This window comes from Lepisma saccharinum, chromosome 1 (genome assembly GCF_977018435.1).
Source record: "Lepisma saccharinum chromosome 1, izLepSacc3.1, whole genome shotgun sequence".
Lineage (NCBI taxonomy): Eukaryota > Metazoa > Arthropoda > Insecta > Zygentoma > Lepismatidae > Lepisma > Lepisma saccharinum.
In genome coordinates this window covers 99980698-99999507 of record NC_139229.1, presented here as the reverse complement: position 1 = coordinate 99999507, position 18810 = coordinate 99980698, and the positions used below count along the sequence as shown (strand labels likewise).

The following is an 18810-nucleotide window of genomic DNA, read 5'->3' as shown; positions in this document are numbered from 1 at the left end:
TACAGTGCGTTCGAAAAGTGTAATACAGTGCGTTCGAAAAGTCCCCACACTCATACTTTTTTAAAAAGAAAAAAGCTAGTAAGGCATGCATCTGGATGAGTTGGTAGGTATTGGTCTGACCTTGAAGAACTAGTTTATATTATTTTAGAGCAGTGCCGCTGTTACAGTTCTCGGTGTGAGACGTACAAGCACAGTTTGTCAACAGTGCATTTTAAGCACAGCGCCCACTAAGACGAGGGGAAATGCGGAAGAATGCGGCAACAGAACTTCTGCTGTCTGCTTCTATTGAAATCAATGGTGTAAAGCCCACTACAGGGAAACACACGGAACCGAAGAACGGAATTTCCATGCCGTAAGTCTGCAGGTTATCGCCCATTGGCACGCGCTATATGCGTTCTTTTGCCGCCTTGCTTCGGGTCCTAGTGGGCTTTAAAGTTTACGCCCACTAAGCGAATCGCTATGTTGGAAGCATATTTGAATATTTCATATGAAAGAAGTGTGAAGAAATGCAGAAGCCTATCTCTCGATGATCCGGCACCAGGTAAAATCGCAATGGATGATTGTTTCAAATTTAGTTTCAATATCCTTTCTGTGTGTTTCAACGCCCAGAAAGTGGTTTGACGTCTTGTCAGTGTGTTACCGACCTCAGATATTGCAGTATTGCTCACATTTGGTTTACAAATTATTTTTTGTGTATTTCAAGATATAGTTAACAAATGTATGTATTCATTCCGTTTAGAAGTTCAATAAATTATAAGGAAAAAATTCTCAAACTTCGAGTGCGGGGACTTTTCGAACGCACTTACAATAATGAAGAAATTATTTAAGTGAGAGGTGTATAAAACCTAAAATATTTGGCCATCATAATGAGGTATAGTGCAGGTATAGTTTACTACACAGGCATAGTTTTGTTATTTTACGTCGTTTTTTGCCACTTTCTGGCTAATCGCGACGATTTGAATGGAATTGATGAAGGGACAATCACATGCCCAGCCCGGGATTCGAACTCGGTAACTTCAGCGCCGAGATCGAAACTCGAAGAAGTTAATTGTAGAACACTCTGTCCCGCCTATTTTTGGAGCAAGCGAATGAAAACAAGTCTCTACGCAAGTAGTGACGTGAGAAGGCTCAACTAATGACACGTGAGAGGAAAGGGATTGCATGGAGGGGGGAAGCGACTGCTTTTCCGATCCTTCCCAGCAGCGTGTACTGCTTCGCTCTGCCCATTCGATTCCCCCCCCCCCTTCTCTGCCGTTATGGGCGGCCTTGGTCCAGAGATCCCAGAGACAGGGTCTTAATCAATAACGCGAATTTGTTGTGCATTTTAGGTGTCTACCTAGAAGGATTATGTTTATAAAGTTGCCATTGTATTGCTTCATTTCGGAATTCTAGTTCACACTTACACTCTTGCCGGCCCCCGTGACAGAATGGTTAGCACAGCGCGCCATGACGCTAGGGGGTCCAGGTTCGAACCCTGGGCATGGGCGTTCCTTGCGAGTGTCCTTCATGAATTTCATCACTCATCCTCATCGTCGCGATTAGCCAAGAGAGGCAGAAAAGGACGCTAATTAACAAAAATCAAATCAAAACACTAATGCTCGTGACTGTACAATTGTGTTCAGTAATTACGATTTAACACCAAGGTTACTCCACTTCTGCACGTTATTTTGCACCACCATCGACGTTGTCGTTTCAAGAACACTTGCATGAATGCAGGGTGGGTACTCACCGGGAATTCCTTGAATTCCGAGAATTATGCCTGAATTCAGCATGAATTTTTCTCCGTAGACGTGAAGAATTGCAACTTTCATTAATCCAAACCACGCTGAACTTATGCATATTTATAAATGACCTGAGGCAAGTTTTTCACAATCTTTTATTTTTATCGAGGAATGAAAAGAAAACTATGTGGAAAATAACATAGAATTCTCTCAATCCGTTTACTTTGTTAGTATCCTTTGCAGAACAATCCATCTAACAGACTGATGCAATATAAGATATCTTGAAGTTGTTTAGGTAAATTTGAATTGATTGATTGATTGATTAATTTGGAGTTTTAAGTCCACTTTGTGCACATTAAGGCTAATCGGGACTGGACCTAGAGTTTAAAGTAAAGTGAGATCCGAACCACTATGTGCCTCCACCGGGAATCGAACCCTGGACCCCTTGATTACAAGGCGACGACGCTACCACTCCGCCATCGAGGAGGCCCAGGTAAATTTGAATTTGAAATTTTTATACGATTAACAATTTTTCGTAGATTAGTACCTATATCCCGTAACATATGTGATTTTTGTTTGTAGATGTATTTCGAGTCTGAGTACGTGAAATTTCAATTTTAAACTCCGCACCTTGAATTAAATACGTTTAATTGAATTGAATTAGAATTTTTGGATACATTGGAATCACACAGCCCCTTTATATTGTTAATATATTTGTGTGGGGGGGGGGGTGCTTGTACCCTTGAATTTTTGGAAAGTTCGCCTTGAAAACCGGGAATTATACCTGAATTTTATCATGGTCCTAAAGTGAGTTGACATTTTTATATTCCAATAAACTTTCGTTTCATAAGTATTATCAAATAATAACTTTGGAATTTAGCATTTCCGTAGGGGGGAACTGGTATTTGTAATCCACCGGAACGTTCTTCCGGCCTGACTGATGACCATGCACCAGAAATCGGCTTTCGTAGCCTCCGAGGGGTAAATGATCAATGGCTGTGGAGGATTTGCCCCCGGCGCTAATCAAACCCTCACGCAACGAATTTAAATCCTTCATTTGATATATTGATCAAGCCTTAATAATCTTTCCTCATTTAGAAAAAAAAATGCTGGAAGGGAGGAAATTCCATCTAGGTATAATTAGTAGCGATCTATCAAGAGAGTAGGGTGGTGGAATGACGTAGATGAAAGGTGCGTAGGCCGTGGAATTAATAGGAAAGTATGATGGTCCTCTCCGGAAACGACTGAGCCCTTTTTAGCATCCATGAAAGTGGGACTTCGGAGCCTGACCACAACTTTGAAGTCACGGGCGTCGCTCTTTAACACAGGTAGGGCCTATGGCTAATTAAAAATACGCTTTGCTTGAAGTTCTGTTTGGAGGCGGGAGATTTTCAACTAATTTTATACGTAAATGTTTCTGCTTTATTTTTCGACAGGTTTAAATTCTATGGTTCATTTGATGTTATTAGTCTTTGGAACTGACGCAAATATGCATCATTTGGCGTTATTGCTCTGCAACTGACACAAATATATATAATTTGGCATTGTTACTTTTTGGAATTGACGCAGGTATGCATTGTTGTTCTTTTCAATTGACTCAAATATCCATCATTTGGCATTGTTACTTTTTGGAATTGACGCAGGTATGCATTGTTGTTCTTTGCAATCGACTCAAATATCCATCATTTGGCATTGTTACTTTTTGGAATTAACGCAGGTATGCATTGTTGTTCTTTGCAATAGACTCGAATATCCATCATTTGGCACTGTTACTTTTTTAAATTGACGCACGTATGCATTGTTGTTCTTTGTAATTGACACAAATATCTATCATTTGGCATTTTTAATTTTTGGAATTGACGCACGTATGCATTGTTGTTCTTTGCAATTGACACAAATATCTCAAATATCTATCATTTGGCATTGTTACTTTTTGGAATTGACGCACGTATGCATTGTTGTTCTTTGCAATTGACACAAATATCTATCATGTGGCATTGTTACTTTTTGGTTGATTAATTGATTGATTGATTATTTATTTTACTTCGCTTTGAGTAATTATATGATGAAATTGATGAATGGACACTCACAGACATCCATGCCCAGGCCGGAATTCTAACCCGAGACCCCTAGCGTTGTAGCGTGATGTGCTAATGACTCCGCCACGGGGCCGGCTGTTTCATTGTAGAATTGACGCTGGTATGCAATGTTATTCTTTGCAATCGACTCAAATATCCATCATTTGGCATTGTTCTGCAGTGGACGCAAATATGCATCATTTGGCGTTATTACACTTTACAAGTGACGCAAACATTCATTATTTGGTGTTACTACTCTGCATTTGATGCAAATATGCATAATTTGGCCTTCCTTCTCTTTGTAATTGACGTAAACGTGCATCATTTGGTGACGACCTCCCTGGCGTAGTGGTTAGCACAACGCACTACGACACCAGGATTCCCGGATACGAATCTCGTCCTGGGCATAGGTGTTCTTTGTGAGTGCCCCATTCATCAATTTTGCCATATCATAATGCATCCATCCTCATCGTCTTGATTAACCAAAAGTAGCAGAAAAGCGACGTAAAATAATCTAATTCAATCAATCAATCAATGTAATTTTGCTTGTTCGGCACCGAAGGCCCAACCTGAGCTACCGTTCTGCCGCTTACTTCTAGTTTTCAGCGATGACGTCAAAAAGTCTTTCAGTCTTCTGAATTGTCCAGTTGGTACGAGGGAAAACCGAGTGGGACATAATGCCCTTATTACTTAGCTTTCAATTGTGTAATAATTCCCTTAACCGAACAAACCGTCTCCATCCCATTTCAAAACGCTCCGAAACTCATTCCGCATTTGCATCTGAAAGCTAACCTAGTTCCCTTTTCTCCCGCCAGGCGGTTCCCTGGACAATGGCCGCCGAGCGTTTGGACCATCTCTTCTGTTTCGCCGGGGGGGATAAAGAACGCGTATAATTAGGGTTCCTGCAGTCCGTCTAAAAACTAGAGCCCTCGGTACATTCGGTCAGAGCATGTTTCAATTGTTAGCGGAGAATGTTGAAGCGCTTTTCATTAATTCAACGAGCTTCAATCAATCAACGTCGGAGTGGGATTGTGAAGTGGGTACGCTCAAGGGTGGTGGTGTGGCCGACTCGGTGGTGGAATTGGATTTTAGGAGGGGGAAGAGGGGGCTACCGTAGCCCGATTGGCGTTGTAGAAAATTAGTGTTTGTATTGCGAAAGGTCTGTGTGCGTTTCTCTATCTCTCGCTGCTTGTAAACTCTTGAGCCTGAATACACCTTCTACCGAATCGCCTCCACAACTGAATCACTTGTTCCTAATTTCTGGGAATGAAGCGTGGATGTGCAGTGAGTGTGTTGTTCTATCGTTCGCTTGTGCAAATCAGATCCGTATCCTAAGTATCCAGTGGCGTGCCCAGGATTTTCGAAAGGGAGGGGTTGTGTATACTTTCTCTTGCTAGTCAGCACTCATTTTGTCATATTTTCCTACCTTTGACGTTCTCTTTATTCTTAGGAATACTGGATCAAAGATGGGATTATAACCTCCATCAAACCCCAACTCCTTGGGCACGCCACTGTAAGTATCGTTAGCAATAACCAATATGTGTCTCTCTCTCGTGAGATATAGACGATACGACATCCGTGACCAGTGGCGTGCCCAAGGGAGGTTGGTGGGGGTCATAACCTTCCCCCGCCCCCTTGGACCAGTATTCCTAAAAAAAGGAACGTCAACGGCAGGGAAAGATGGCAAAATTAGGACTGACTACTAAAAGAGTGACATAACCTACCTCTTTCGAAAACCCTGGGAACGCCACTCTCCGAGGTTATAACATCGCGCTACACCAAAGGTCCCGAGTTCGAATTCCGGCCTGGGCATGCGCGTTCTTTGTGAATGTCCCTTCATCAATTTCATCATATCGTCCATCCTCATTTGCCAGTCATTACACCCACACGCATACACACCATGATACAAAAGCCTCGGGGCTTTCTTTCTCTCTTAATTCTTTTATTTTACTACCTGTACCTCTTGTGTCAATCTGTGTGCATGGTTGCATACATACAGAAAACAAAATATAGTTTGTCAACAACTCGGCTTGCATGGCCTCCCCGATGAAGTTGTGGTTACCCAATGGCTTTGTAATCAAGGGGTTCCGGGTTATATACTCGATGGAGGCACAAGTGGTTCTTATCCCACCTTAAACTGCAGGTCCAGTTTCTTATTAGCCTAACTGAGCATAAGATGGGCTTGAAACAAAAGATAGGCCTATCGAAAATATACCGTAAGGAGCATACGTTACTAAGATAATTTCAGCCTCTATGTGCTGCAGAGGTTTGTAGATACATACACCAATGGTAAGCAGTGGCGGTGAGGGAAGCAGTTACACCCCCACATTTTGCAAATTTTGCTACCGCACTATGCTAAACCTTATCTATCAAGGGAATGTAAACTTGCCCCCCCCCCCAGTTTTGGAATCCAATCGCCGCCACTGATGGTAAGCAAAGTTACGCCCTCCTCCCATTGGCTTTTTCAAATATGGGCATTTGTAATCCCTTGGGTTTTTGAATGAAAGGAAGAAATGACTACACTCTGTCGCAGTTATCTCTGGAACAGGCGAACGTAGGCAGGTGGGGGGCGACTTGAGTTACCAGCCTTCCCAGCAGCGTGTACTGCTTCGCTCTGCACATTTCCCCAACTTCTCTATCGCTATGCGCGATCTTACTCCAGAGATAGCTGGGACAGGTTATAACAATGAGACGTTGCTAGTGTACCCAATCATGTACAGCCAGGTGTCGTGCAACAATAACCCAACGAGCTTATGAATGGTCAAAACCACTCCTATAGAAGTTATGATCGATTTTCTTTAGTAATATCAGAAACGACAGTCATCTTTGGATTTGTGACGTCACATGGACCATACGCCACCATGACATTAGTAACCTATCACCGGCAGCCATTCCTTCCAATGACAATTAAAGTTTAAAATATTGCTTAGAATCCTTACAAAAAGAGTTCTAAATAGTTTCACTGCAGTCGGTCTAAAATCCAGTGCCAGATAGGAAAAAAATGCAAGAATCTTGTTTTGTTCCTTTTTCAATTGTGAACAAAAAATGTCTTCACACAAAATAGTCAAAAACCACTTTTAAAGGAGTTATGATCTATTTATTTTGTTAGTTCGTGATATGGCAGCCATCTTGGATTTATTTATTTATGTATTGAGAACACAACAGGCAGATGACCAATTACAGCGTTCTGTAAATCTGGTATTGTATTCATTCATAATAATAATTATAATAAACTTAACTAATACAATTAGACAACACAATACATTCGATAATGATACACAATGCATTATCTCTTTTGATAAGAGATTTGTTGCATCGGTGTCGTTATTTATTAATTTCCACAGGAGAACATTTTCATGAAGTATTCTTCAATCTTGTAGCTTTGTGAAGTAAAACTCTGAAACAAGATTGTCATAGTGCTGAAATACATGTTATACTTTCTCTATTTTGAATTTTATGTACCGAAGAAATTTCTTCTGAACTCTCTCAACCTCCTTCATATGCTTTATCGCGTCTGTATTCCATATCACGGATGCATAGTCGAGCGTTGGTCTTACATACGAAAAATATAGTGCTTCGAGTGCTTCGGTGTTTCGAAATCCCCTTCCCTGTCTAAGAATAAACCCTAGGTTCCTCAGCGCGTTGCTAAGTAGCAACATGGTTTATGTGCTTATTGAAATTAAGATTAGGTTAAAAAATTACCCCAGATCCTTTACTGCGTCATGTCTAGTAAGAGTTTCGTCATGTATTGTGTACATATATTCTGCAGGGTGCTTCTTACGTGTGTATTTTATGTAATTAAATTTATTTATATTTAGTCGTTGTTGTTTGTCCACTTTTCGAATTTCTTAATGTCATTTTGTAGTTGGATGTTGTCTTCTGTCGTAATTATTGCCTTGAAAATTTTTAGGTCGTCAGCAAAGAGTAATTTGTTACTGTTTTCTAGGCAGTCTGATAAGTCATTTACAGAATATAAGTAACGTAAATAGTAGTGGCCCTAGGTTGGATCCCTGAGGCTCTCCTGTTTATCGGTATCGGACCCGTGTTACGAGTACCTTTCGGTGGGGAGTTCTTCTATACTGATTGAAAGTGCTGTGCAATAGCTTGGACTACGGATTTCACATCTGTCAACTTATTGTGTTTGAAGTGCACTGGATATTTATTAATATTACGCCTTTTGTTTTTAATATATAACCAATACAGGGAGCTATATTTTTATTACTTAGCTCGGAGTTCGCAACAAATTGCTTACAAGCGCTTTAGAGGGACATATTCATCAAAAATTTTGTAAATAATTTCATAAAACGCATCTACAGCCTCGTTTACATTTTTATGTGCTTTTAGTACATTCCAGTTTGATTCCTGAGGTTTACGATAAATAGAAATAAAATCTGCCTTGGCAAAGTTACACTGTTCTATATTTGCAATTTTGTGTCGTATTTTCTTAACGTGATTAATATTCAAGAGCAACGACGGATGATGGCTGTCATTGCGAACAAGAGGTATTGTGTTCTTCGTTACTGAAATCCCCTGTTCATTAGTCAGAATCAGATCAAGTGTCTTTCCGTTATTATTCTTTACGTAATTTAAGCTCATTGAGTCATAGAAATTTACGAAATTGTGCAATTCTAAATAAGTTCCAGTCGAAGTAGTTAAGTCATAATTGGAGTCATTTATGTCGGGGAGATTAAGGTCCCCGGCCAAGAGGAGTTTAACTTTACCATGTTGACAGTGCATTTCTATGAACCTAAAGAATTCGCAGTAAGTATTACAGTTGCTGCCAGGTGCTATGTACACTACACAAATATACAACGTCCCAATGCCTTGAATTAACACTTTAACAAGGATCCAGTCTGTGTTCGGATCTAGACGTGGAGAGTCGACTAACACACTCTTGAATTTATATTTAATCGCTAAAGCGACCCCTCCACCCTTTTCTTTTCCTATTATTGCTAGTGTTGCCTACGAGACGAGACTTTGGCCTGTCTCGTCTCGTGGAAATGCTGTGAAATGCTGTCTCGTCTCGAAAATATTCGTTTGTCAAAGGGACACATGATCAATCTCGTCTCGTCTCGAATTTTTAAAAGCCTGTCCCGTCTCGTCCCGTGGGCAACACTAATTATTGCGTTTCGATCGGAACTATAAACCACATAACGATCATCGTAAAGTTCATTGTCCATATGCGATTCGGTTAGCTATCTTTCTGTTATCAATATAGCACTATAGGCCTAATTCTTCGAAAGCACGATCTTGTAAAATTCATTTGTTTTAGTTCTTAGTTCTGATAGCAGATTTGAAAGATCGAGAACTCATAACCGGTTGCAGTGTTTGAAACTGTTTGTTATGACGTCACACACGCCATATGCCACGATTACAGACAATGCACCTGGTAGTTCATGATTGTGTAATTAATACACTAGCAACGTATCATCGGTATTCATTTCTTCTCTTCATTCAAAAACCCACGAGCTACTGAATATTGACAAATGCCCCTGGACTATTATGAATAAAAATCGTTTTTATTAACGAGAGAAAGGTATGTATGAATATGCACGAACGTACCATCATGTATGAATGTAGAACAGTTACCTTCGCTAACTCTTATGCTCAACTTTGAATCAGTGTCGATTGTGCGATCATTGCAAACCCAATTATGAAACATACCGGAACTTTCCTTGCAGAAAAATCACTGTGTGTTAGTGTGTTCCCCAAAATTTTACTTCCACCAGGTGTCGAATATAAACTCTGTCTTGGGAATCTGTGGAGCAAGGACGCGCATAACAGTAGAGAAAGGGAGAAAGCGAGTGTGCACTGCTACAAACTTCTGGTAGCGGAGGCTACGTTTTACTCTCCGTGCACTCACTTTTTTCTGTCGCGCGTTCCTTGGTAGAGCTGTCTCGAGTCACTACTTGCGCAGAGACGTGTTTTCGTTCCCTTGCTCCAGAGATTCCCGGGACATTGTGTAATGAATTTACTATTGAACCCCAGCCAGTGTTTTCACATTAGTCTCACTTATCGAACACCATATTGAACACCGCCTTCTACTGGCGTCACGATAAATGTTCTCGTTGTTAGGTTAGGCATTTTAAGTTTAGAGCCCTTAGCATAAATAGTGCCTTTTCGGTCAAGTCCCGAAAAACTGCAGCGTGTTTATGCTAGGAGAACTAAACTTAACATACCTAACCTAACAACGAAGACATTGCGTGCTGACGTCAGTAGACGACGGTGTTCAATACGGTGTGCGATAAGCGAGACGTCCACAACTTTCTGTTCGTTTCCCTGGAAAGCAAACAGATAGCAAGCAGACATTCTTTTCACAAGAGACAGGACACGAAACCAGTCATTATTTGGCCAGACTCCTCCTCAAAACTCCTCAACAAAGATCCGTCATTCCTATACCATGAAACAGCTGTTAGCCATGCCAACTTTGAAGCTTTTTAAATCACTATTTTAAAAAAAGTTAATTCCATATTTTCAACGTTCTGAGAATAAAACATCCCATGCCTTTTGTTTATTGCCTTTAACTTTCCGTTCCTGATGTTCCTTGTTATTTCTGGGACACTGGTTCCTGGACGTCATCCAATTGGAAGTCTTTCTTCCCGTGTCGATCAATCATGTACGCACAAAACACTGCTTCACATTCTTTATCGAACAAAAGAAATGAAAATGTCTGCCAAATTCATTGTTGAGGAAGTCGCCATTTAGTTCTGTGTTCAATCCTTCGTTTCGTTCAGTGTGATGTACAGGAATTTAAGCTCAATTGTAAACGCTGGAGCAGGGTTCTTGAAGGTCCAGGAATTTTAAATAAATTCGATTCCGGTCCAGAAGAGAAAATCAGCAAGCGTAAATGGGTTCTGGACCGTAAAGAACCTTCTTATCGGTAATTTCAATTCGGTCCAGGAACCTTTTTTCCTGATTAATTTAAATACCCTTTTTTCCGGATCAGTTTAAATAGGGCCCCAAGTTACGTATTGAAATGAAACAATACGCAACTAGTGTTGCCCACGGGACGAGACGGGACAGGCTTTTAAAAATTCGAGACGAGACGAGAATGACCATGTGTCATAAGACAAACGAATATTTTCGAGACGAGACAGCATTTCCACGAGACTCCACGAGACGAGACAGGACAAAGTATCGTCTCGTGGGCAACACTATACGCAACTTGGACAGAATTTAAATTGTGCGAGAAAAAAGGTGACGGTGCTGTTACGGAACCCAATAGAAAGCATTATAATGTAGGTGTGGGTTCCTGAATCTTTAACAACCCTGCACTGGAAACATTCATTAGGGTATTTACTAAGGGAAAATTGACTTCTGTGATCGTTTAGTCGTAACGCTGGCACCTTATACTGTAGTTCAGAGGTCCCGGTTTTGAATCCGGCGGAGTCACATCCCGCAGTGGTTTGAATTCTATTTTAAACTGTAGGTCCAGTACCAATTAGCCTATCCGAGCATAAAGTGGACTTAAAAATAAACATTGTGTTAGTCCCATCGCTAAAATTTCAACACCTTGCTTCCTATGGCTAAAGAAACGTAATGTATTTTGTGCAAAGAGGAAAGAAATCAGTCAAAAATTTGAACAGTGGCTTTTTTTTTTTAATTTGAAATCCTACATTGTTAACATTTGTGCATTTTTATGTTGTCAGAAGAGAGGTAGTTCAAAGTAATATGTACAGGTATCGGACAATATAATGGAAACACGGAAGTCGGAACATCATGTGTTAATACGGTGTTCCCGCCTCACTGTTTTGCATGACACTGGGGTGTTTAGGTGCTGATTAAGTTCTGTAGTCACTTTGGCGGCTGTTGTTTTCTTCTGCGACGTCACAATACGCTTCAAGGCCCGGCGGTCCCTCTCCTGCAGCTTCGTCTTTCGATCAGAGGTGTTCACCCTCCGGAGGGCGACCCTCGTGAGGGCAGACCTCACCAGACTTGTGAGGGTGAGTGCTGTGGAGGGCGAGGGCGACTGCGATCTCGGAGGGTGAGGGCGAGAGCGATCACGGAGGGTGAGGGCGGTGGAGGGCGACGGCGATAGCGATCTCGGAGGATGAGGGCGGTGGAGGGCGAGGGCGACTGCGACGTCGGAGGGTGAGGGTGAGGGGAGGTTGATTAAAAATGAACACCTCTGCTTTCGACCACTGTTGTGCTTAGCAGACCCTGTTTTACCGTGCACTGTGTATGCGGTCATGACTTTCGAGACCGTGCCTCGTGTTACACCGCATAACGTCGCTGTTTTGCTCACAGATGCTCCAGCGAGATGAGCACCAACAATTTGACTTCTTTCAAAGTCCGTCAGGTCACTGGTCACTCACCACACCTGCACAACGTCAACTACCACACTGCCTCACTCTACTGTCAGTGCAGGGTCTTCCTTGTCGCACAACAGTTTTGCTACCTTGTGTTCTGACGTCAGAAGAGGCATGTCTACGAGGTCAGGTTAGGCCTGTTAGGTTAGGTTCCATTAGCATAAATACAATGAAAAATTATTATTTAGGCTAGGAGAACTAAACATAGCTAGCCTAACCTAACAACGTAGGTACTTTGCCTAAAATTAAAAAGCTGTCTTCCGTGACGTCAGAACACAAGGTTGCTAAGTTGTTGTGCGATGAGTGAGACCCGTCAGTGCCCGGTCCATACTCCCCTGTAATATTTTGCTGAAATTGAAAATGAGTTATGAGTCACTTGAAACAACGTATCAAGAAACACACTTAACTCTCATGGTACGTCTGTCAGACCGCTCGCCGAAAATGGAATTCAATAAGATTTTTTTAAAAAACCGACAAGACATCGTGACCTTGATAGCGTGTAGTCATCACCGCAACTGAAAGGTATGGAGAAGGATCCACTTGTGGTAGAAGGGGTGAGAGAAATAATGTAAAATAAAAATTCAGCGCGGTCTGAGAGGCGGTGAATATAGTAGTTAATGGTTAATGCAGTGTGCAAAATATACATTAACAGGTCATAATAACTACTATCATAATGAAATAAGGGTGTAAGGCGTGATCCTTCCACGTAGGACACCCAATTGTCAACCTCACTTCCACGTAGTACACCCTGGACTGCATTTTGCAGACTAACGAGGCTCTGGCGTCTGTGTTTTGTCCATATGTGTGCCGAGTGCCCCTTTACAGCCTCAGCTTTTACCCGAAGTCAGAATGTTTTGATATTTTAGTTAACGACATTACAGTTAATTTCGTAAGGTAAGGGGCTGGACCCCGTATAACGTGACGGGTACAAAATAGCCTTTAAGTGCTGACGCACCCAAAAATTCAATTTCAAAATTCAAAAAATTCATAATGAAAAAGACTGTATCAATTTTCAAGGAAGAGGTGTTCGACTGAACTATTCGACCCCCTCCTCGGTCACGATTAACCTGGAAGGTTACAAAAGCGACGCAAAATACCAACTGACCGAAGCTTCCAATTTCCACGACTAGAGAATGAAAATGGAAAGTTTTCCCAAACAAAAGACGATGACATATTGGGAATTCCACGTGAAAAATTGAGATAATGATCCCTGTTGACAAGTGGGATGTTCCTGGAGAAAGAAAAGAAAAAAAAAAATTTTTTCCCTTCTCTTGTGGTCCTGGAATCTGGATGCTGGGACGCCGCAAAACGCGCTCTGAATTTCTATTCGGGGCACGGGAACTTTCGGATGACATATTAATCATTGGATCTGACATCGCTTGCAGGAGAGACAATCCGTCAGCAGCAGGAAGGAAGTTGTCAGAGCCTAAGCCACTTTGTTGCGGCCCGACCAACGTGGAAATATTACAGAAGTAGATAACAGAGCAAACTTCAGAGGTGATCCTTGAAAATCATTCGCTCCGGAAGAGTTTCATGACAAATAACTTCGTCCCTCTCTCTCGTTCTCTTTTTCTTTAATTTTCCCCTTTCTTTTCCCTCGCGCTACGACACTAGGGGGTCTAGGGTTCGAATCCTAGCCTGGACATGGTTGTTCCTTGTGAGTTTCCATTCATCAATTACATCATATCATCACTCATCCTCATCTTCGTCAGTAGCCAAAAGTGGCAGAAAAGAGAAGTCAAATAAACCAAATTAATCAGTCCTAGGGGTTCCGGGTTCGATACCCGGTGGAGGCACATAGTGCTTCGGATCCCACTTTAAACTATAGGTCCAGTCCCGATTAGCCTTACTGTGCATAAATTGGACTTAAATCACCAAATCAACCAATCAACAAATCTTCCTCTCTCTCCCTCTCCTCTGTGTGTGTGTCCCCATTTTTCTCTCTCCATGTCAAGAATTTAATTCTTAATCTAATACCCAAAATGTTATATTTAATTCATGAGAAGACAAGAATGTTTGAATTTATTAAGGAAATAAACTTCTATGTTCACATGAGACCAACTTGTCTCTGATAAAAGCCGGTTTTCATTCTCGTATATTTGTCTTTTATGCAAATGTAGATGTCACTTCTTCGTCCCATCAAGCGTAAGCTTAATCCTAGAGACATTTTATCAACTAACCATTCCCCAATATATTCCACATACGCATGTATATACACAAGCACAAGGTAATTTTATTTTAGGTGGATCTCAGAAAAACAGGCAAGTTTGATTGAGGTTATACATATCACGTAAAAACTTCATATTCGTAGCTTGAACAGTTTCAGATACAAATTAATTTATGCAGTTTGGTTCGACGTATGTGTTGACCATGTTGCTTTAAACGAGATAAGGGTTCAATTATTAAAAATGTAAAAAAATAGTGGTCTTATTTCTAGTCTTATCTGGTTGGCGATCCTACAAGCGTTATTAGTTTCTTCTTTCTTGACGTGTTTGTTCCTTGCCGACAGCATTTACTCATGCCCATATCTCTCTATAAATATTATTTTAGGAAAATGTGAATAGGTACATTATTTCGTTAACATTACTTGAAAACGAAACTCTGGTAGAATATAGATTGTTTAATATAAAATGTTACCATGTACAGTGTGCAATACCTATGAATTGCTTATAAACCTCTTGCCTAAACGTATGCAGATAAGTGTATATGTGTTCTCATGTGTTATATGTGTTGTGCGTGAATGAATATGTGCTTATATATATTTGTGTATATTTCCATTTAATTTGTATTGAATTAACTAAACACAGACTACGCATTCTGTAATTGGAGGTTCAATCCTCTGTAGAAGTGCAAAGCATAAATAAATAAAAAGTAAAAAGTTTTTGCTTCAAATTTCCCTGCATTGTCTGGAAAGATATGAACATGCAAATTTGATGAAAATAAAACAAATGCATTGTATTTACTACAATATACAACTTTCTTGGGATAACTCTAGATGACTCTGCTTCTGTAAAAAGAAATATTGCGTTTTCGCAAGCGTTAATATGTTCTTAGAGAAATGACAGTGAAAGGAATTATACAAGTATTTTAATTAAGTTACTTACGTTGAAACTAGTAACTCACATCTGAGCTTTACTTGAGTTCGTATGAATTTATTGATTTTGGTGTTAATTGTTTAATTTGCTGAAATTAATGTAAGCTCATTTCTATTCTCTTAGTAGATTCTTCATAGGGTGACCATAATATTTTGACCCAAAAACGGGACATCCCAAGGAATTCAGCTTATTCCCCCCCTTTTTCCTGAAAAATTGGTTAGGCCTATTCTTAAAAGTATTGTTATTAATAACGTATTGCTAGTATTTATTAAAGTATGGATCACATACATCATAAACAATAAATGAAATATGATCTCCCAATATCAAAAGGTATTAATTATTATTTATTTATTTATGCTTTGCACTTCTACAGAGGATTGAAATTCTAGTTACAGAAGGCATAGACTGCGTTTAGTTAATACAATACAATACAAATTACATGGAAATATACAAACACATATTCATTCACGCACAACACATATAACACATGAGAACATATATACACTTATCTGCATACATTTAGGCAAGAGGTTGTTTATAAGCAATTTATAAGTATTGCACACTGTAAATGGTAACATTTATATTGAACAATTATATTCTATCAGAGTTTCGTTTCATATAGCCCTGAATCTATTATTCTTTTATATCTGTCAAATGGAAGTGAAAAATCTACACATTGGTTGTTTGCAACTAGGATATTATAACTGTGACACATTCTATTTATTGGTGAGTTTTTATATTTCTGAGATTTTGAAATTTTAGAAGATAGAATATTTCTATTACGCAGATTATCTTTTCTTATATTCACATGATTTTGACTCTTTGTAAGTTACATAGTCTCCTACCTTGAAGATATGATTTCAGTAAATTCAACATATTATTTGTCAAACCAAAGCCTGATTCTTTGTGCAGAAGAATATCATGGTTGATTTTATCAAAAGCTTTTGCACAGTCAATATAGATTGTGTGTACAGCAGATCTACAATAGAATGCATTATATAAGCTACATCTTGCACAAAAGTTGTTAAATAGGTTGTAGTAGATCTACCTGGAAAGAACCCATGTTGGTAATTGCTTATGTAGCAATTCTTGTATATAAAATTTGTTGGTGCACATATTACAGTAATTGGTCTATAATTTTCAATTCTTGTACTTTCACCTGATTTTAAGATTGGTCAGACTTTAGTTAATTTCCAAATCTTGGGGAAACATTGTGTCTTCATTATTAAATTATAAATAAAACATAATAGTTTCTGAACCACTTAGGCGCAAGCTTTAATTACATATGGAGGAATTCCATCTGGTCCACTGGATTTTTTCGGTTTTAATTTTTTTACTGCATGTCAATATTCCTTGTCAGTGATCCCATCGTTATTGAGTGAACTACATACCTTTAATTCAACTTCATCAGTAATTTCGTATGTGCTATATAATCGCGGTATGACTTTCATAGCATTTCTCGTCGTTTCTGATCAACCTTTATGCTGAAGTTGAGTAATGCCAGAAGAATTTAGCAGAACTAATTTTCTTGAGAGCAGCTTTATTCCTCAACAATCGTTCATTACTCTTCCCGAAAACCTTATCCCACATATCAGACACACAACTCTAGAATTTTCTTTTGAGTTTGCGTCAAGACGCAGGAAATTTAAATTCTTGTTGGAATTCCGTAAATAAACTGCATGATTATTCACTGCCCTACAAGTAACGGAACAAATAAAAACCAGTGGCGACGATTGGGTTCCAAAACTGGGGGAAGGGGGCAAGGACAATTTACTTTCCTTCCCTTGGTAGATAAGGTTTTGCTTAGTGCGTGGGCAAACGTGGCTAAGTTGACTAAGCCCCCTCTAGTCCCCGCCACTGCTGGAAGAATATACGATTTTGAGCTGTATCGTCATTGTAATTTTAAGTTCCAACAATGAAGCTGTTTTGCCAACTCCCAATGGTATGAAATAGAAGGAAAGAGATTAAATGGAAAATATCTCTCATATAAAAGGAGGGGGGAAGGACAGTGAATTAATTCTAAAAATCTGGACTTCAGCGCCGAACAGAAACGTAGCTTGTTACATTTATTACACACAACCATTAGCTCCGTTGTTTTATTTCCCATTTTATGGTCCAAGGCAAAACGTAAACATTTCTTGGACCTTGCAATGTTTCAAATGAACAACTGGAAGCATGTTAACAATGTTATTCGTTCGAGACCAATTGGAAAGTTTGCCTTCCTTTCGCTACCAGAACAAAAGAATGACTAAGCTCCGCATTCATTTGCAATTGCACAACAAAAGGTAACATTAAGCTTATTTCCTTGTTTCGCTTGAGTATTGCTTTCCTTGTATGGGTAGTAACGGTAGCTACAAGCTTCCCTTTCACATGACTATGGATGTCCGCAGAATTTTTTTGCGGGGTGGGGGGGGGCGGTCAGGCCTTTGATAAAAGTTGAGTAGTAGAAATAATAACAACAATAATACAGTGGCAGCGATTGGGGAGGGCATGTGGGGGCAGTTGCCCCCGCTTTTTTGTCACTTTTTGCCTCCGCACTATGGTCTAAGCCTTGTCTACCTAGAGAAAATCAACTGTCCTGGCCCCCCATCTTTTCAATTCTGGCACACAATCGCCGCCACTGATAATAATTATTACCACGGTTTATATATATATAGCTATATATATATATATATATATATATATATATATATAAAATATTATAAAGTAATAAAAAGTAAGCACATTTTATTCGAAATGTATTATTATTATTGTTGAAAGGGGAGATTTTGCTACTCGATCTACCAGATGAGTGAATATCCAGCACACCTGTTTTCCATTATTATTTTTACTTTTTGTATAACACACAGTTAGTGTACTGACATTCACAGTTATTGTACTGTATTATGTTATTAACTTTTATGCCTCTTGGTCAAGAAAAGGCTTTAAAAGTTAAAAGGAAATTTTATTCATAAGGTTTATGTTGTGCGACCTCTCACCTAAAACTAAAATTTTTGGAATTTGAAAACTGTACAACCACCTCTTATTTGGATGAACGATAAAATGGTAAAAAATATGAAAATATAACCTCATTTCGGTAATTTTCACTCAATATTTTTGGTCAAATTTTACGTTGATTATTCTGTTCACATAGTAACTAAATTAACTTTATTTATGTTTATTAACAACAAAAATAACAAACTTTCTGCTTCTTTGTAATTTGAAATGAACTATGCCAAATTCTAGGTGGGGTTGGACGCTTCAGTAGATTTCCATGAAGTTCCAACCACATTTTTCTTCCTTGACTCAAGCTTATCGCCCGCTATAGAAGTATAGTAAAATTTGCAATATTCTAACGTTAAAATTTAACAATCTACCTGTTAATTTACATAAACGGGAAGTAACTGTTTTTTATTTAAATTTTAATATTTTATGCATAAAATTAATAAAGAATATACATTACAATTGCTTGCACCATAAATATATATATTTAAATCCGGATCATTAGAATTACATTATTTAGAGTCCCTAATACGTAATGGACGTGAATACTTTAACCCTTAAGTACTTGGACGATGATAATCACACAACTACTAATGGAAGGATCCGTCAGACCTCTGTTCTCATT

General features: G+C 39.3%; 1 protein-coding gene across 3 annotated transcripts in view; it reads left to right on the top strand.

Moving 5' to 3' along the window:
• LOC145998777 (A-type potassium channel modulatory protein KCNIP2-like) overlaps positions 1 to 18810 on the top strand; it is a 759206-nt gene that overhangs the window by 692932 nt on the left and 47464 nt on the right. The gene's annotated exons all lie outside the window — the stretch shown is intronic.